The sequence below is a fragment of the Ovis aries genome, chromosome 2 (genome assembly GCF_016772045.2).
Source record: "Ovis aries strain OAR_USU_Benz2616 breed Rambouillet chromosome 2, ARS-UI_Ramb_v3.0, whole genome shotgun sequence".
In the NCBI taxonomy this organism is placed as follows: Eukaryota; Metazoa; Chordata; class Mammalia; order Artiodactyla; family Bovidae; genus Ovis; species Ovis aries.
This window is the reverse complement of record NC_056055.1, coordinates 104,816,647-104,837,739: the sequence shown is the minus strand read 5'-3', so window position 1 is coordinate 104,837,739 and position 21,093 is coordinate 104,816,647. Positions and strand designations below refer to the sequence as shown.

At 40.0% G+C, this 21,093-nt stretch overlaps 1 protein-coding gene and 1 long non-coding RNA gene across 2 annotated transcripts in view; both read right to left on the bottom strand.

Annotated features, from left to right (window-relative positions):
* Positions 1–21,093, bottom strand: part of XKR6 (XK related 6) — a 307,100-nt gene that overhangs the window by 245,413 nt on the left and 40,594 nt on the right. The window lies entirely within an intron of this gene.
* Positions 1–21,093, bottom strand: part of LOC132657149 (uncharacterized) — a 95,739-nt gene that overhangs the window by 35,304 nt on the left and 39,342 nt on the right. Inside the window, exon 1 of the long non-coding RNA XR_009599561.1 lies at positions 1–21,093. This exon is cut by the window's left edge and continues 28,389 nt beyond it; it is cut by the window's right edge and continues 39,342 nt beyond it. This is a non-coding gene — a long non-coding RNA (uncharacterized LOC132657149).

Here is a 21,093-nt window from a genome sequence, read left to right as displayed (position 1 = left end):
AATATTGTATACTTATGCACATATACAGAATCTGGAGAAAATGGTACTGAAGAATTTATTTGCAGGGCAGCAAAGGAGAAATAGACAGAGAACAGACTTATGGACACGGGGAGAGGTCAGGAGAGGGTGAGCTGTATGGAGAGAGTAACATGGGAACTTACATTACACATATAAAACAGACAACCAATGGAAATTTGCTGTATGTTTCAAGAAACTCAAACAGCTGCTCTGTATCAACCTAGAAGGGTGGGGTGGGGAGGAAGATGAGAGGAAGGTTCAAAAGGGAGGGGATATATGTATACCTATGGCTGATTCACATTGAGATCTGACAGAAAACAAGAAAATTCTGTAAAGCAATTATCCTTCAATGAAAAAAGTAAATTTAAAAAAAATTACATATATTTAAAGTCAAATGCCATATAACTAAATTACAGTATCTTAATTCAACCAGAATTTTGATTCACCCTAAATTTATTTTTGGATTTTGCATTTGTACCTAGTTTTAAAAGTCAAAGTGAAAAGGACAAGGAAGTAAGACAAAGAGGAATATTTCCTATCCAGCCAAAGCTAACTGTCTCAAAGCAAGATCCTCATCTTTCTGCCAGTTCACAATAAACGTGAGAAAACAATTCAATCTTCACTTGAAAAAAAATCTCATCTATTTGATATATAACAGCAGATAAGGAAAAGAATATTTGAGGTACAAAGCTCAAGTGTCAATCTAAACTCTTGTGCCAGACTGCATGGAGAAATCCCTGATCACACTTTGTACATGAAAGGTCTGACAATAAAGTAGTAAAATCAATTCTTCAAAGCCACGAGAAAAGAAATCTCATTACATATTCAAAACATATACTTCTAGAAAGACAAGTCAGTCACTTTCAGTTCTAGAACTAGGCTAGCATTTAGCATTTAAGTAAAAATACTGAGCAGCTGGTTTCATTTTTTTGTTGTTACTGTTGAAATACAGTTGATTTACAATGTTGTGTTAGTTGTAGGTGTACAGCAAAGTGATTCAGTTACATATATTTTTTCAGGCTATTTTCCACTATAGGTTATTGCAAGATATTGGACATAGCTCAGTGTGCTGCACAGTAAATCCTCACCACTTACCTCTTTTATGCCCAGTAGTCTGTTACTGATGGGTGGCTTCATTTTTTATTTTTGGGTTGCTGCTAAACTGTTAACTCTTTAAAATTTATTTATTTTTAATGCTTCCAAAATGATACATTTTTGAGCAAATAGTGAAAAATTCAGTTCCAAAAACAAAAATCAACCCCACAGCAAAATTTTCAATTTGGTATCTCTCAGGCTCACAAAGTGCTAGAGAGAAGTTCCTCAAAGAACATTGGTTGTGTAAATGAAAAGTTAGAGAGGTATATTCAAAAGCTACCAGCAATTCATGGGATCAAAGAAACAGTCACTCAGTCGTGTACAACTTTTTGCGACCCCATGGACTGTAGCCAGGCTCCTGTGTCCATGGGATTTCCCAGGCAAGAATACTGGAGTCGGTTATCATTCCATTCTCCAGGGGATCTTTCCAACCCAGGGATCAAACCTGGGTCTCTGGCATTGTGGGCAGATTCTTTACCATCTGAGCCACCAGACAGAAACTCATGGGAAAGGGAAACAAACAGATGATCAACATGATACATAATTAAAACTATGCTCAGAAATTACCTTCTACCAACCACACTGGCAAAAATTCAAAACAATTTGTTGGTGATGCTGTGGAGAAATAAGCACCTTCTTGCACTGCTGGTGGGAGTTCAAACTGACACGGCTTTTACAGAGGGCAATGTGACAGCAGCTATCGAAACTGCACAGGCATATGCTCTTGGTGACACGGGTGGCCAACTTGTAGAGACGTATGCTACAGATATGCTGATACATGAACACGTGTGAAGGTTAGAGGTGTATGTGCACGCATGCATGTGTTATATGCATATATGCTTACCACAGTACAGCAGCACCGGCCCAAGAGTTCAAAAACTGTCACTGTCCATCATAGAAGGTATGATATGCTACTGCTTATGGCAAAAAATACATGCACTTCAACAGCAATACATTTATAAGCGTGTGCGTGCACGCACAGGTACGTAAAAGGATGGGGAAACAAGACTGGCCAACTCAGGCGTAGAGAACCAGTGGCCGAGGGACGAGGATGACAGGCAGACTGTGTGCCTTTGAAGGTATTTTATATCACTAAACCACTCAGAAATAACTTTTAAATATTATCTTTAGTTAGATCATGACATGTATGTTTCTAAGGAATTTTCTCATCTCATACCATAAACTCAAAAGAAAAACCTCAATAAAATGTCTTCCATCAATTCTGTTTTAATTACTATTAAGACCCACTTCTTTGTATATCTTTCAAGCAAATTTCAACTCCTAAAACCACACACACATTTCCACATGGAAATCTAAAGAGGCATAATCCTGATTAAAAACCTAAAGAAAGAGAAAGAAGGTATACTTACCCTGTCTATATAAAAACTACAGAGAAAGGCTGAGAGCTGTAAAGCTATAGAAAATGCAAGCTGCTCACCGAGTGGAACCTGAACACGTAACACTCAATACAACATCAAGTCTTTGGAATTTTTTTTTCATTGAAATTATAGCTACAAATAAGGATTACCAGAGCAAAAAAGAAGAGAAAGGATCTCTGAAACAGAGTACTCAATTACATTGTTGTTCAGTCGCTCAGTTCTGTCCAACTCTTTGCGACCCCATGAACTGCAGCACGCCAGGCTTCCCTGCCCTTCACTATCTCCCAGAATTTGCTCAGTCTCATGTCCACTGAGTCAGTGATGCCATCCACCTTATCCTCTGTTGCCTCTTTCTCCTCTAGGCCTCAACCTTTCCCACCAACATCAGGGCATCTTTCCCACCAGCATCCAATAAGCCAGCTCTTTGCATTAGGTGGCCAAAGTACTGAAGCTTCAGCATCGGTCCTCCCAATGAATATTCAGGGTTGATTTCCTTTAGCATTGACTTGTTTGATCTCTTTGCTATTCACAGGATTCTCAAGTGTCTTCTCCAGCACCACCGTATGTAACTAGCATAATTTCCTAGCACTACTGACCTAGAGCCATATTTTCTGTAACATTTGGGCCTGAAACTTCAGGGTTTCTGGGCCCACCACCAGAGATTCTGGTTCAAGTATGGGGTGGGCTCAATAATTTGCATTCCTAACAAGTACCAGTGAAGTACCTGGCTGCTATGCCAGGACCACACTTTGAAAAGCACTCACCAAATGATTCCAAATAATTTCTTTTCTATAAAGAAAACTGAGTGCAGAAGAATTGATGTTTTTGAACCGTGATGTTGAAGATTCTTTAGAGTCCCTTGGACTGCAAGGAGATCCAACCAGTCCATTGTAAAGGAAATCAGTCCTGAATATTCATTGGAAGGACTGATGCTAAAGCTGAAACGCCAATACTCTGGCCACTGATGCGAAGAGTTGACTCATTGGAAAAGACCCTGATGCTGGGAAAGACTGAAGGTGGGAGAAGGGGATGATAAGAGGATAAGATGGTTGGATGCATCACCTACTCAAGGGACATGAGTTTGAGCAAGCTCTGGGAGCTGGTGATGGACAGGGAAGTCTGGTATGCTGCAATCCATGGGGTCACAAAGAGTCGGACACAACTGAGCGACTGAACAGAACCAAATAATCTATTACAGACACTAAATGTTTTCAAAATCAAAGTCAGTGCATCACAGCCACAGGTGGTGGTTCTAAGAGGCTCTATCTAAGCAACTTTATTCTATAGTCTTAATAATCACCTCTCAACTAAACCTCTTATTCAGACTGCTCTGTCTTACCTGCTAACCACCTATTTTCAACTTTTACTTTCCTCACACTATTTTCTTCCCCTCCTGTGTACATGTGCTTTTTATTAGTTTTGGCCATTTACATTTTTTTCCACCTGTAATGTGATGTGTCCTCATCTCCAGCCCCAGAAAAAAAAAAAAACTTCCAGGGGAAATGCCCAAAATATAAGCACCAGGTACAGAAGTCTGCTTGGGTCAAGTCAAACAGATTCAAGTCAAAAAGAAGGGTTGTAAGAAAATTTACACACTTCTGAGATTTAAAAAACTGTCTGTAAGGAAAATAAGGAAAAATTTCATTTGACATCTAGTGTTATACTGAAGAGAAATACTGAACGGCAAGTTACACTGCAAACATATGAACATAATTGGCTTTAAACACAAGCACACAGGGAGAGGGTGCAAATGGGTACCAGGACTGGAATTTAAATGCACATTTACTGAAAGCTTTATTGTTTTTAGGCATCAGAATTAAAGGATTATCACTGTTATGTTTATAACCAGCCAGAATCAGATTTTGACAGATCTACAGAAATGTGGTACCAGCTTCATACAAAACGCCTCCTTGTGAGAGGCAAACTGAAGGTGGACTGGAGCGATAAATCATCATTCTGAACCCTAGCGCTAAGCACAGATCTTTAGGCAAAATGTCCTTCAGGTTCCCTTCCTGGAGAAGGGGCAAGAACTGAGGATCCCAGTTTTGCTTTGTGAAAGTGCAAGGCAGAGCAGACCCCAAGGAAAGAATGGAGCCAAGAACTCTCCAGGGAGATCTGGAAAGGAACAAACACTAATATATTCAAGTCTGAGACTCAGCAAAGACCTGACTCCTGGAGAACTGTGTGCGGAAGAGACCAACCTGTGCTGGGAAAAGCACCGCTAGCAGGGCCTCTAAAGTCCTCCTTCAGAAACAGGCAGGCAGCTCAGACACTTTGTGCAAACTCCCACTGCTCCCAGTAGCCTGGGTCCTTTTAAAACCTATGTTTATTTCCCAAGGACACATCAAGATCTCCCAACCAGCCCACACCCAAAACAGAATTAACTCGGTGCCTGCCACTACACCACAGACCCAATCAGATCATGTCACCTCCTGTTTTAAAACCTAGCAATGACTTCCCCTCACTAACAGAATGAAGTCTAAACACTTTACTTGCTTATGAATGAGGTCATTCACCGGTGTGCTGCAATTCATGGGGTGGCAAAGAGTCTGACATGACAGCAACTGAACAACGAGGTCATTCATCACCTGGCTTCCTACCTTTGGCCCTGATCTTCCATCAAAAAGCCTCATCCTCCAGTCACCTGTATTTCCTCAAAAGCATCCTTTGGGCTCATACTTATATAAAAAGACATAAATGTCTCCACATTCCTCTCTGATATTTCTGAAACCTGGGCAGGGCAGCAGCAGCAGCAAAGAGGCACCATTCTACCATGGAGCTTTCTCAAGAGCTATATGCAGTGAGATGTCGACTGAAATGATGTTTTAATTCTTCCAAGAAACCAATATATACTAGATAATAAAACTGAAAAACAACAATGGCAAAGACTACAGGGGGAATAAGGCCAGTGGAAATCTTTCTTCATTCCCGTATTCTAACCAGAACAGTAAGGAGATGTTCTCTTTCAAACCTAGACAGTGGCCCTCACATCTCAAGGATACATAAGGGTCTCCTTAAAGTCATTATCTGAGTCATTATCTGGGGTAGTAGGTTCTCTACTGCCCAACTCTAGGGGAAGGTCACACAAACTGCCACCATATGTCAGCAGCTCCTAGTTTTCTGGGAAAAAAAGGAGAGTGGGGAGAAGGTCTAAAATCTGCTCTTCTGGGTCAAGTGGAATAAGCAAGCAAATACTTTTGCTAAATAGAAAAATACCATTCCACAATATGAGCAATGTATGTATGAAGCACAAGCAGGGAGATTTTGCTGAACTGAAATAAAAGTAAGAAGACAGGTTAGTTCTGAATCTTTTCAGTCTTTTTTTCCTCTTTATCGTCTCCTCTTAAATTTCAGGCTTTCTGAATTATACAAGAGTCCTAAGAACTTTAGAATCAAGACAAACAAATAAACACTGGAACAAAACTGACAAATAAAACATACCCCCAAATAAGACTTAAGTCCAAAATCTTATTTCTTGCAACCACTCTCCCCTGACCCACAGTAAATGCCCTAAGCCCCCTCTCTCTAACTGCCCTACCTGAAGCAGGCATTAACCCCTTTTCCTCTCTGAAGACAGAAGAGCAGTAAGGTAGGGTCTTCTCCTCAATCTGCTCAATGTAAACGACATTCTTAAAACACGTGCCTCTACCTTGGAAGATGACTGATTACCTGCTAAAACTCTGCCCTTAAAATCCACTCCAGAAAGACTGCTATGAATGCAGGGATCACAGGGAGATCCTACAGGTACTTCCCACAGGGAATCATCTATACTTGGGATATATCTCATGTCACAATATTGGCAGGTACAGCTTTCCCATCACTTTCCCTGATTAGTATAAATAATCAAGGATTAGAATCAGAATTTATTTTATTTGAGGAACAGAACACTGGTTATGAATCTAATATAGGAAAAGAAACTATAATTTTCAGGAAAGTTTCTACTGTTAAAAAGAGCCAGAACAACTTTCAGGAAGAAGAGCATTTGAAGACTTAAGAGTAAGTGGCTTCAAGACTAATTTTTAAAGTTACAGTAATCAAGAGAACATGATATTGGCATTAAGATACACAAAAAGATCAATGGCACAGAACAGAGCTCAGAAATAGAATCACACATTATTGGGCAACTGATTTTCAGCAAAGGTGCAGAGGCAATTCAGTAAAGAATACCTTGTCAACAAATGAACTAAAATAACTGAATGCTACTGGAGATCAGTGGAGAAATAACTCCAGAAAGAATGAAGGCATGTGCAGTTCAGTTCAGTCGCTCAGTCATGTCCGACTCTTTGCGACTCCATAAATCGCAGCACGCCAGGCCTCCCTGTCCATCACCAGCTCCCGGAGTTCACTCAGACTCACATCCATCAGTCCGTGATGCCATCCAGCCATCTCATCCTCAGTCGTCCCCTTCTCCTCCTGCCCCCGATCCCTCCCAGCATCAGAGTCTTTTCCAATGAGTCAACTCTTCGCATGAGGTGGCCAAAGTACTGGAGCTTCAGCTTTAGCATCATTTCTTCCAAAGAAATCCCAGGGTTGATCTCCTTCACAATGGACTGGATCTCCGTGCAGTCCAAGGGACTCTCAAGAGTCTTCTCCAACACCACAGTTCAAACGCATCAATTCTTCAGTGCTCAGCCTTCTTCACAGTCCAACTCTCTCTTGGCAAAACTCTATTAGTCTTTGCCCTGAACAATACCCAATTGTGGATGTGACTGGTGATACAAGCAAATCCGATGCTGTAAAGAGCAATATTGCATAGGAACCTGGAATGTCAGGTCCATGAATCAAGGCAAATTGGAAGTGGTCAAACAAGAGATGGCAAGGGTGAACGTCAACATTCTAGGAATCAGTGTACTAAAATGGACTGGAATCAGTGAATTTAACTCAGATGACCATTATATTGACTACTGCCGGCAGGAATCCCTCAGAAGAAATGGAGTAGCCATCATGGTCAACAAAAGAGTCTGAAATGCAGTACTTGGATGCAATCTCAAAAACGACAGAATGATCTCTGTTCGTCTCCAAGGCAAACCATTCAATAGCACAGTGATCCAAGTCTATGCCCCAACCAGTAACGCTGAAGAAGCTGAAGTTGAACGGTTCTATGAAGACCTACAAGACCTTTTAGAACTAACACCCAAAGAAGATGTCCTTTTCATTATAGGGGACTGGAATGCAAAAGTAGGAAGTAAAGAAACACCTGGAGGAACAGGCGAATTTGGCCTTGGAATGCGGAATGAAGCAGGACAAAGACTAGTAGAGTTTTGCCAAGAACATGCACTGGTTATAGCAAACACCCTCTTCCAACAACACAAGAGAAGACTCTACACATGGACATCACCAGATGGTCAACACCAACATCAGACTGATTCTACTCTTTGCAGCCAAAGATGGAGAAACTCTATACAGTCAACAAAAACAAGACCAGGAGCTGACTGTGGCTCAGATCATGAACTCCTTATTACCAAGTTCAGACTCAAATTCAAGAAAGTAGGGAAAACCACTGGACCATTCAGGTATGACCTAAATCAAATCCCTTATGATTATACAGTGGAAGTGAGAAATAGATTTAAGGGCCTAGATTGGATAGATAGAGTGCCTGATGAACTATGGAATGAGGTTCGTGACAATGTGCAGGAGAAAGGGATCAAGACCATCCCCATGGAAAAGAAAGGCAAAAAAGCAAAATGGCTGTCTTACAAATAGCTGTGAAAAGAAGAGAGGCGAAAAGTAAAGGAGAAAAGGAAAGATATAAGCATCTGAATGCAGAGTTCCAAAGAATAGCAAGAAGACATAAGAAAGCCTTCCTCAGTGATCAATGCAAAGAAATAGAGGAAAACAACAGAATGGGAAAGACTAGAGATCTCTCCAGGAAAATCAGAGATACCAAGGGAACATTTCAGGCAAAGATGGGCTCGATAAAGGACAGAAATGGTAGGGACCTAACACAAGCAGAAGATATTAAGAAGAGGTGGCAAGAATACACAGAAGAACTGTACAAAAAAGATCTTCACGACCCAGATAATCATGATGATGTGATCACTCATCTAGAGCCAGACATCTTGGAATGTGAAGTCAAGTGGGCCTTAGAAAGCATCCCTACAAACAAAGCTAGTGGAGGTGATGGAATTCCAGTTGAGCTGTTTCAAATCCTGAAAGTGATGCTGTGAAAGTGCTGCACTCAATATGCCAGCAAATTTGGAACACTCAGCAGGGGCCACAGGACTGGAAAAGGTCAGTTTTCATTCCAATCCCAAAGAAAGGGAATGCAAAAGAATGCTCAAACTACCGCACAATTGCACTCATCTCACATGCTAGTCAAGTAATGCTCAAAATTCTCCAAGCCAGGCTTCAGCAATACGTGAACCGTGAACTCCCTGATGTTCAAGCTGGTTTTAGAAAAGGCAGAGGAACCAGAGATCAAATTGCCAACATCTTCTGGATCATGGAAAAAGCAAGAGAGTTCCAGAAAAACATCTATTTCTGCTTTATTGACTATGTCAAAGCCTTTGACTGTCTGGATCACAATAAACTGTGGAAAATTCTGAAAGAGATGGGAATACCAGACCACCTATCCTGCCTCTTGAGAAATCTGTATGCAGATCAGGAAGCAACAGTTAGAACTGGACATGGAACAACAGACTGGTTCCAAATAGGAAAAGGAGTACGTCAAGGCTGTATACTGTCACCCTGCTTATTTAACTTCTATGCAGAGTACATCATGAGAAATGCTGGACTGCAAGAAACACAAGCTGGAATAAAGACTGCCGGGAGAAATATCAATAACCTCAGATATGCAGATGACACCACCCTTATGGCAGAAAGTGAAGAGAAACTAAAAAGCCTCTTGATGAAAGTGAAAGTGGAGAGCAAAAAGTTGGCTTAAAGCTCAACATTCAGAAAACGATGATCATGGCATCCAGTTCCAACACTTCATGGGAAATAGATGGGGAAACAGTGGAAACAGTGTCAGACTTTATTTTTGGGGCTCCAAAATTGCTGCAGCCATGAAATTAAAAGACGCTTACTCCTTGGAAGGAAAGTTATGACCAACCTAGATAGCATATTCAAAAGCAGAGACATTACTTTGCCGACTAAGGTCCGTCTAGTCAAGGCTATGGTTTTTCCTGCGGTCATGTATGGATGTGAGAGTTGGACTGTGAAGAAGGCTGAGCATTGAAGAATTGATGCTTTTGAACTGTGGTGTTGGAGAAGACTCTTCAGAGTCCTTCGACTACAAGGAGATCCAACCAGTCCATTCTGAAGGAGATCAGCCCTGGGATTTCTTTGGAAGAAATGATGCTAAAGTTGAAGCTCCAGTACTTTAAGCATCTCATGCGAAGAGTTGACTCATTGGAAAAGACGCTGATCCTGGGAGGGATTGGGGGCAGGAGGAGAAGGGGACGACAGAGGATGAGATGGCTGGATGGCATCACGGACTCTATGGACATGAGTCTGAGTGAACTCCGGGAGCTGGTGATGGACAGGGAGGCCTGGCGTGCTGCGATTCATTGGGTTGCAAAGAGTCGGACACGACTCAGCGTCTGAACTGAACTGAACTGAATGAGCAAAAAAAAAAAAACAAAAAATAAACCACATACCTGATCTATACTCCATGTTATATACCCCAAAAAGGTCACAAAGTAGATCATAGCATAGACCTAGATGTAACTCATAAAACTGTAAAACTTCTAGAAGATAACACAGAAGAAAATCTTTGTGTATCTGGGTTTGTCAAAGACATCTAAAATACAACACCAGAAGCACAATTCATAAAAGAATAAATTGATGAAACAGATTTCATCAAAATTTAAAACTTCTGCTCATTAGAAGATAATGTTACAAGAATGAAAAGACAAACCAGAGACTGGCAGAAAATATTTTCAAAGCATGTATGTGATAAAGAACTTGTATCCAAAATAAACATTTCTCAGTACTCAACAGTAAGAAACCAAACAGTCCCAATTTAAAAATGAGCAGGAAATTTTAACAGATACCTTGCCAAATAAGATATATGGATGGCAATAAGCAGATGAAAATATGCTCAACAATATTAGTCATTTAGAGAAATGCCAATGGATACCAAGATGCATCTCTTTAGTTCAGTTCAGTTCAGCCACTCAGTTATGTCTGACTCTCTGCAACCCCATGGACTGCAGCACGCAAGGCTTCCCAACTCCTGGAGAATGCTCAAACCCATGTCCATTGAGTCAGTGATGCCATCCAACCATCTCCTCATCTGTCGTCCCCTTCTCCTCCTGCCTTCACTCTTTCCCAGAATCAGGGTCTTTTCCAGTGAGTCAGTTCTTCGCATCAGATGGCCAAAGTACTGGGGCTTTAGCTTCAGTCCTTCCAATGAATATCAGGACTGATTTCCTTTAGGATTGACTGGTTTGATCTCCTTGCTGTCCAAGGGACTCTCAAGTCATCTTCAACACAACAGTTCAAAAGCATCAATTCTTTGGTGCTCAGCTTTCTTCTCACATTCATACAGGACTCCTGGAAAAACCACAGCTTTGACTAGACAGACATTTGTCAGAAAAGTAATGTCTCTGCTTTTCAATATGCTATCTAGGTTGGTTATAACTTTTCTTTCAAGGAGTAAGCATCTTTTAATTTCATGGCTGCAGTGATTTTGGAGCCCCAAAAAATAGTCTGACACTGTTTCCACTGTTTCCCCATTTATTTCCCATGAAGTGATGGGAACAGATACCATGATCTTACGTTTTTTGAATACTGAGTTTTAAGCCAACTTTTTCACTCTCCTCTTTCGCTTTCATCAAGAAGCTCTTTAGTTCCTCTTTGCTTTTTGCCTTTAGGGTGGTATCATCTGCATATCTGAGGTTATTGATATTTCTCTCTGCAGTCTTGATTCCAGCTTGTGTTTTATCCAGCCCAGCATTTTGCATGATGTACTCTGCATATTAAGTTAAATAAGCAAGGTGACAATATATAGCCTTGATGTGCTTCTTTCCCAATTTGGAACCAGTCTGTTATTCCATCTCGGTTCAAACTGTTGCTTCTTGACCTGCATACAGATTTCTCAGGAGGCAGGTTAGGTGGTCTGGTATTCCCATCTATTGAAGAATTCTCCAGTTTTTTGTGATCCACAGAAAGGCTAAAATCACAACTGACCCCACTCAACAAGTGCTGGTCTTAACTGTGTGCCCCAAACTTTATAGGCTCAAGCCCTAACCCCCAGTACCTCAGAATATCTGGGTCTTTAAAGATGATTAAACTAAAACCAAGTTAGAGTGAGCCCTAATACAATCAGACCCTACAAGAAGAGGAAACTTAGACACAAAACAAGACTACAAAGAAAAGACTGTGTGAAGAGGCAACAACAGAGCAGCAGTCATTTACAAACAAGGAAAACGGCCTCAGGAGGCAGCAACTCTGCTAACACCTGGATCTCGGACTTCCACCCTCAGGAACCACAAGGAAATTCATTTCTGTTGCTTAAGCCCCTCAGTCTACTGTGTTTGGTTACGGTAGCCCTAGCAAACTGACTCAGCAAGGGTCTGAAGCAACAGTAAATAACTCTGATGCAGCTCATGGAAATGCCAAATAGTAAAACCACTTTGGAAAACAATAACGATGTCTTAAAACCTTAAACATATACCTCCCATTTGATCTAGCCATTCCACAACTAGGTACTTACCACCTAAAGAAAAAGCCCAAAGACTTGTACACAAATGTTCACGGCATATTTATTTGTAATAGCGCAAAACTGGCAACAACCCAAGTATACACTAACAGATGAATGGATAGACAAACTAGTGTCTCTGCAAGGGAATAATTCTGGCCAAGAAAAGGAATGAACTATTAATACTCCCAACAGCATGGCTGAGTCTAAAAATAATTATGATGAGTTAAAAAGAAAAAAAAGAGGACATAGTATATAATTTCACTAACATAAAATTCTAGAAAAGGTATACCAATCTGTAGTGAAAAAGCAGATGAGTAGTTGCATGGGGAAGGGATAATACGGGGCTATAAAGGTGCACAAGGAAACTCTGAACAGTGATACATATGTTGGTTATCTTAATTGTGACTCTCAAGGGTGATACACATTCCAAAACATACCAAATTATATGCTTCAAATGTGCATAGTTTTATGTAAGCCAATTATGTTTCAATGAAACTTAAAAATCTAAATATGTGCATATTACATATAATACCACAAAGGAAAAACAGACATAAAATCATCCATCAATAAAAGCTACTAATAAACTTATTTCAGGCCACGACAGTTGGAGCAAGTAAAAAGTTAAGAATATACAAAAAATTAAGCTGAGACACACAGGCGCATACTCATTATCTATGCATTCACATGTAACTCTACATCATAAAAAGAGAACTATTCTTCTATTCCAGGAGTCACGACACCACACAGAGAGTGAAATATTAGACCAGTAGAGAGTATCTTAACAAATTACAGAAAGAAGAAATAACTCAAACATTCTAATCATGATAAAATAAAACTGGAGATTTATGACAACAGCAAAGCTAACCAAAAATCCACAAACCTACAAGAATTTAAAATACTCTCTCATAAATAAATGTTAGACCAAAGGGGAAATCAAACACATAATTATAGATTATCTCAAAAATTATAATTAAACTTAAAACAGTGTCAGAATCTACAGGTCACTACCAAATCTTTAATAAGAGAAACTTCACAGTTTAAAGATCTATGTTACTAAATAAGAATGAAATAAATTAATAAGTATACAGATGAAGAAGTCAGAAAGACAAACGAAACGAAACATGAACCTAGGAAAGCAGAGAAGGGGAATTACGAACGCCATCAAGTGAGATCCACACAAAAAGGGCTGTGTCTTAGAGATAAAGTTCAATGTAACCTGCAAGTCACTAATCAGCCTGCTCAAAAGCTACAGAGAGGTCATAAATACACATAACTAAAAATGAGAAAAAGAAAAGTGAAAAAAATCATAGGTGACTAATTTCTGAACTCAATGCTGATTATGAGAATAAGGTCCAATGAATAAAGAGTCAGCAAAACTGATTCAAAGAATAATAACCATAAAAGGTTAATATCTTGCATGGAACAGAGAAAGCAAAAAAGCTACATTCCAAATATCAAATCCAGGTATTTCATGCATGATCTGTTACACAGTCAAGGAATAGGATGTTCTAAAGCTATTTATAGTGTTCCCACGAACAGATGAAAGAAAAATTCCCAATTCCTTTTAAAAAGGAGAATAATAAAACACACAAATACACACACATACCACACATGAAAAGGCATGTTAATTTAACTTACTAAAACTGAGGAATATCCAAATAAAATAATATCAATAGAAAAAATACAGCTAAACATTAAAGAAATAATATACCTTATCAAGGTTTGTAATCCAATTAGAAAATTTAAAAATATCATATTCAGACTTTTAAAAACTCATAACAATGAGGTATCCACTTAGTAAAAAATGTGCGTGATCTGTATAAAGAATCCATATCCCTCAACTGGGGACCATAAAAGAAGCCTCAAATTAACTGGGAAATGTCTTGTTTTGAATTGGAAGACTCAATATTGCAAGCTGCCAATTCACTTCAAAGTAACTTATAAATCAGTACATTCTAAATAAAAATTTCAACATATTTTATAAACTTCAAAGTGATCCTAAAGTTCACCTTGACTGAAAAGGTAAGACTGACCAGAAAATTCTGAAAAAAGAAAATATCAGCTATAAAACCAAACATAATAGTATACTAACACTGCATGGAGTTTTATATACCCAACAGACTAAAATAAACAATACTAGGAATTAACAAGGATGTAAAGCAAAATGCTACTAGAAGTACAAATTATAAAGAGAAACCATCACGTTACAAAAATGTTTGTATCTACTAAAACTGATCGTAAGACAATGTGCAGAAAGAAAAAACGAAATAAAAAGCCAAATAATAATAATAAAAATAACACGACAGAAAGCTAAAGTAAACACAAAAGTATTAAAACCAACTCTTAGAAACATACCCAATAGAGATGTGTACATACGTTCATCAAAAGACAAGGGCAAATATGTTCATAGTAGCATTATTCCTAATATCCAAAAACCAAGACAATCCAAATGCCCATGAATATTAGTACAGATAAGCAAATTTTTTCTACGTTATGTGTATTTTATTTTTTTATTTTAATATTTTTTTTCTATTTTAAATTTTTATTTCTACTTTATTTTGCTTTACAATACTGTATTGGTTTTGCCATACATTGACATGAATCCGCCATGGGTGTACATGAGTTCCCAATCCTGAACCCCCTTCCCACCTCCCACCCCCCAACCCCGTATCATCTCTCTGGATCATCCCTGTGCACCAGCCCCAAGCATCCTGTATCCTGTATCGAACATAGACTGGCAATTCATTTCCTACATGATAGTATACATGTTTCAATGCCATTCTCCCAAATCATCCCACCCTCTCCGTCTCCCACAGAGTCCAAAAGTCCGTTCTACACATCTGTGTCTCTTTTGCATACAGGGTTATCATTACCATCAGATAAGCAAATTACATACTCAGACAATGGAACACTATACAGCCAGGCAAAAGAGCCATCTGCAACTGTACCCAACAACAGAGCTGAATCTCAAAAACAATGCTGAGCTAAAGAAGCCACACACCAAGGAATCTGTATGATTCTGTATGGAACCATTCATACAAAATTTTCACACAGGTTAAAAAACTCATATTTATCTGAGCTGCATGAAAGAGGAAAACAAGAATCTTCTGGCCAGGCCCATGGTTTCATCCTGAGCCCCCAACCACTGGTACCTGCTTCTCCAGTCTTCATATGACATATTCCCTGGAACTGTGCTCATTTAATAAGCTTATTTTGTTATTCAAAATGAGTCTGCTTGGCTTGGATATGGTAACCTCAGCCTGTTTTGCTTTGGGCTTCCAAATTTTAAATGGCACTGTTTAACATTTGGGCAGACTGAATTCCCTGCCTTAGGAGTTAATTAAGGGTCAAATAAATAATCCAGAGAGGAGGTCAGATATGTTTAAAACTGAAAAGAAAGTCTGTTTTCAAATCAGTAAAGCCAAAAGACTATATAATTTGAATATTAAAGTTTCATTAAAAATTAAAATAAACAAGGGATACCCCCTCCCCAGAGTGGGGAAAAATGATTAGTTTTCAAAACAGCCTTGTACTGTCTTTAGGATACAGATCCACAGTGTAATTCAGGATCCTTAAATGAGATTCAAGAACTATATACACTGAACAAAGCTTTACACTTAGAAGAGGCGCGTGCTATTTGTTTTACACAAGTATCCAGTTTTTCACCTACTTCAGATCTCTCAAAATAGTTCATTACTGAATTCTCAAAAAGCACCCATCATCACCCCAGGCAGACTATGATCACACAAGGCTAACTGGCCTCCCCATATTTGCTCAAACCTCTCATCAACCCCTGTTCCCCTCTGCTCCACTCCTGAGTGATCTTCCCCAATATTTAAAAAGAGAATCTGATCTTTGCCCAGCAATGGCTTTCTGGAGCCTTTAGGATATAGTCAAAAGCCTTACATTACAAGACCCTTACCGGCGGGCCTAGTCACCACATCCTGCACGCCTCCTGCTTACACACAGTTCACCTTCTGGGTCTGCTTCTGCAGGACCGCCCTCTCCACAGGCACACTCCCTTCCTCAGTGTGCCCACCGCCTCATACATCCTTCCCCCGCTCTTCCGTCAGATTCTACTCATCTCTTTGCTGCAGATTTCAGAATACGAAAAAGGCCTCTGCTGGTGCAAATGAGGTAATAAGCACTTACATATACCCACATCGGATAACAGCATCAACTACTCTTGTTTAATTTGTTTCCACTAGCAAACACACTCTTCCAACAACACAAGAGAAGACTCTACACATGGACATCACCAGATGGTCAACACCAAAATCAGATTGATTCTATTCTTCGCAGCCAAAGATGGAAAAGCTCTATACAGTCAGCAAAAACAAGACCAGGAGCTGACTGTGGCTCACTCCTTATTACCAAATTCAGACTTAAACTGAAGAAAGTAGGGAAAACCGCTAGACCATTCAGGTATGACCTAAATCAAATCCCTTATACTGATTATACAGTGGAAGTGAGAAATAGATTTAAGGGCCTAGATCTGATAGATGGAGTGCCTGACAAACTATGGAATGAGGTTCGTAACAATGTACAGGAGAAAGGGATCAAGACCATCCCCATGGAAAAGAAATGAAAAAAGCAAAATGGCTGTCTGGGGAGGCAGTACAAATAGCTGTGACAAGAAGAGAGGCAAAAAGCAAAGGAGAAAAGGAAAGATATAAGCATCTGAATGCAGAGTTCCAAAGAAGAGCAAGAAGAGATAAGAAAGCCTTCTTCAGCCATCAATGCAATGAAACAGACGAAAAGAACAGAATGGGAAAGACTAGAGATCTCTTCAAGAAAATTAGAGATACCAAGGGAACTTTTCAGGCAAAGATGGGCTCGATAAAGGACAGAAATGGTATAGACCTAACAGAAGCAGAAGATATTAAGAAGAGGTGGCAAGAATACACAGAAGAACTGTACAAAAGAGATCTTCACAACCCAGATAATCATGATGATGTGATCACTCATCTAGAGCCAGACATCTTAGAATGTGAAGTCAAGTGGGCCTTAGACAGCATCACTACAAACAAAGCTAGTGGAGGTGATGGAATTCCAGTTGAGCTGTTTCAAATCCTGGAAGATGATGCTGTGAAAGTGGTGCACTCAATATGCCAGCAAATTTGGAAAACTCAGCAGGGGCCACAGGACTGGAAAAGGGCAGTCTTCATTCCAATCCCAAAGAAAGGCAATGCAAAAGAATGCTCAAACTACTGCACAATTGCACTCATCTCACATGCTAGTCAAGTAATGCTCAAAATTCTCCAAGCCAGGCTTCAGCAATACATGAACCGAGAACTTCCTGATGTTCAAGCTGGTTTTCGAAAAGGCAGAGGAACCAGAGATCAAATTGCCAACATCCGTTGGATCACGGAAAAAGCAAGAGAGTTCCAGAAAACATCTATTTCTGCTTTATTGACTATGCCAAAGCCTTTGACTGTCTGGATCACAATAAACTGTGGAAAATTCTGAGAGAGGTGGGAATACGAGACCACCTGACCTACCTCTTGAGAAATCTGTATGCTGGTTGGGAAGCAACAGTTAGAACTGGACATGGAACAACAGACTGGTTCCAAATAGGAAAAGGAGTACATCAAGGCTGTATATTGTCACCCTGCTTATTTAACTTCTATGCAGAGTACATCATGAGAAACGCTGGACTGGAAGAAACACAAGCTGGAATCAAGATTTCTGGGAGAAATATCAGTAACCTCAGATATGCAGATGACACCACCCATATGGCAGAAAGTGAAGAAGAACTGAAAAGCCTCTTGATGAAAGTGAAAGTGGAGAGTGAAAACGTTGGCTGAAAGCTCAACATTCAGAAAACGAAGATCATGGCATCTGGTCCCATCACTTCATGGGAAATAGATGGGGAAACAATGGAAACAGTGTCAGACTTTATTTTTGGGGCTCCAAAATCACTGCAGATGGTGATTGCAGCCATGAAATTAAAAGATGCTTACTCCTTGGAAGAAAGTTCTGACCAACCTAGAGAGCATATTCAAAAGCAGAGACATTACTTTGCTGACTAAGGTCCGTCTAGTCAAGGCTATGGTTTTTCCTGTGGTCATGTATGGATGTGAGAGTTGGGCTGTGAAGAAGGCTGAGCACCGAAGAACTGATGCTTTTGAACTGTGGTGTTGGAGAAGACGCCTGAGGGTCCCTTGGACTGCAAGGAGATCCAACCAGTCCATTCTGAAGGAGATCAGCCCAGGGATTTCTTTGGAAGGAATGATGCTGAAGCTGAAGCTCCAGTACTTTGGCCACCTCATGCAAAGAGTTGACTCACTGGAAAAGACTTGATGCTGGGAGGGATTGAGGGCAGGAGGAGAAGGGAACGACAGAGGATGAGATGGCTGGATGGCATCAAGGACTCGATGGACGTGAGTCTGAGTGAGCTCCAGGAGTTGGTGATGGACAGGGAGGCCTGGCGTGCTGCGACTCATGGGGTCGCAAAGAGTTGGAGACGACTGAGCGACTGCCTGAACTGAACTGAGACTGGAAGCCTGGCCCAGAAACCATGGCTTTCCTATGCTCTGCTGTATACACGGTGCTTCTGCACATGCTGCTGACTGAATGAGTCTAGAAGCACGCCATCTACTGACCCTACAGCCTTCAGTCAGTTATTAGCACAAAGACACAACCTGATCAGAATTTCTCTTCAAACACTCCTCACACCTTTATTTATCATTAAAATACTACACAGGTTTTCAACAAAAAAACCCGTACACAAGGTTTGTATATTTATATATATTAAATGTATAGATCAAACACATATATAAAATATATATATATATTTAAAGAGCGTATGTTTTTTCGGTAAGGATTCAGAGCAAAGAGAATATTAACGCAAGAGTAATGGCTCCCTAATGAAGTTCCATTTTAATTTCTAAAGTCAATTAACACCATGCCCAAAGGGCATTATAACAATGACCAAAAACCTCCTTATTTTAAGCACAGGGTCAAGTCTATGTTCAAACACGTGCTAAATTTTAAAGCTTTATTTAGGAATAATTTTCCTCGTAAGAGGGTGATTCTTTTATTAATAGCATCCATCAGATAAGAAATTAGCGATTAACATTGTGGCCTAACTTAAAAGAAAGAAAAGAGGTCACCATAAAAATTAATCCTCTTCACAGTTTACAGTTAAAATTATCTATGAACGCCCAGTGAGGACAACTAAGTGCAGAACCATCTGAATTCACTTCTAAACGAGAAACTGAAACGGGGAAAATACCACAGACCCTAACTTCATTTTCCCCACACCCGGAAAAGAGATGAAGAGTGCCTGATCTGGCCACAGCCTGCAGCCACAAGCACGAGAAAGAACTGTTGAAATTCTCTCTTTATATTTATTTTTGACCCTTTCATATATCTATCCTGTATCCTTAACGACCTCAACTCAGTTCATCAAGAGCATGAACTCTGATACATTCTCCTATCACCAGAACTTAGCAAAGACCTTAAAGATATTTATAAAAGGAATTAAATATGCACGATGAAACAGCAGCCCTAAGACTCAAGGTCGGGCCACAGCCCCAATTTACCCATAAGCCAACCGTAAGTCTTACACAAGCCTGGTAATTCTAAATACAATGTACAGGAGCCATTCATTATACACTAGATTATTTCCTCATTCTTTCCTGACGCAAAGTATCAATTCCTTGTTGGATCAACCGTCCCATCTTTTTAGTAGGTTTATTTCAATTACCCTCTTTCCATCACTACTGGGTCCTTCCTTTTATTTAAATACATGCAAGTCTGCCCCAACTTGAATAAACTTCTCTGAACACCACAATCTCTTCCAGTTTTCTCCTGCCTCAAGTCCCTTCATATCCAAAAGTCTTGAGAAAGTAGTCAACATCTCTTCACCTGCTGCTGCTGCTGCTGCTGCTGCTAAGTCCCTTCAGTCATGTCCGACTCTGTGCGACCCCACAGACGGCAGCCCACCAGGCTCCCCCGTCCCTGGGATTCTCCAGGCAAGAACACTGGAGTGGGCTGCCATTTCCTTCACTGTTTAATTATACATGCAAGTGAAGTAGTAAATTACAGAGCCATGAAACTAAAGATGAAAATAATTTGCAGGCAAAATCATTACAGTCATTCAAACATTTCAAAACTGGAGAAAGTTACTCAATCCTCTTGGGTAGCCCTTCTCTTACCACTCCAATTTTATATCTAGCCCACCTCCCACTTCAGCTATACCATGGCAAGACCTAAATCCTCACCATGCCTTTTTGAATAGGTCTTATTCCTTGTGTTCCCTCTGCTTAGAATGTTTTTCCAACCTTTAGCTGATTTAACTCTCTCATTCTTCAAGGCCAAATTTAAATGGCATGGCCTCTCCAGAACTTTCCCTAGCATTTCACCCAAAATAAAACTACTCCTTTATCTATGTTCTCAAAACACTAAACTCAAATTTCCCTGACAGCAGGCAACACATATTTTATTTTCTTGCCTGTCTCCTTGGTTGAACTGAATTATTGAAAGGCAGAGACAATCTTAAATGAAGTCAAAGACCTGTGAAACCCCTAAAGTCTATAGCAATTATCAGTTTCTCAAACAGGCATGTGACTCCAAAGAATTTAAAAATACAGCCCCCTAAATCAGCACGGTACCTAAATTGTCATCAATATACTTGCAAAATGACTGCACAGTGATGAATCTAAATATTTACTTTGGGGGAGAGAAGGAACAAATCTTGCTTGTAGAATTCTAAGTAACATGTTGTCAATGCCCCTCCAGGAGGTGGAGCTTAGACCCCTCACACACATGTGCTCACAGTCCTGGAGGGTGGGCCACTTAGTGACGTGCTTCCAAAGAAGAGAATGGCAAAAGAGAAAGAGACTAACTTTAAAGTGAAGAAAGCTGGTAAACACCACCTCACCCTAGCGATGAAGACCTCATCCAAGACGTCATGGAGGCATCATGAGCCTCTTGACAGCAATGTATCAA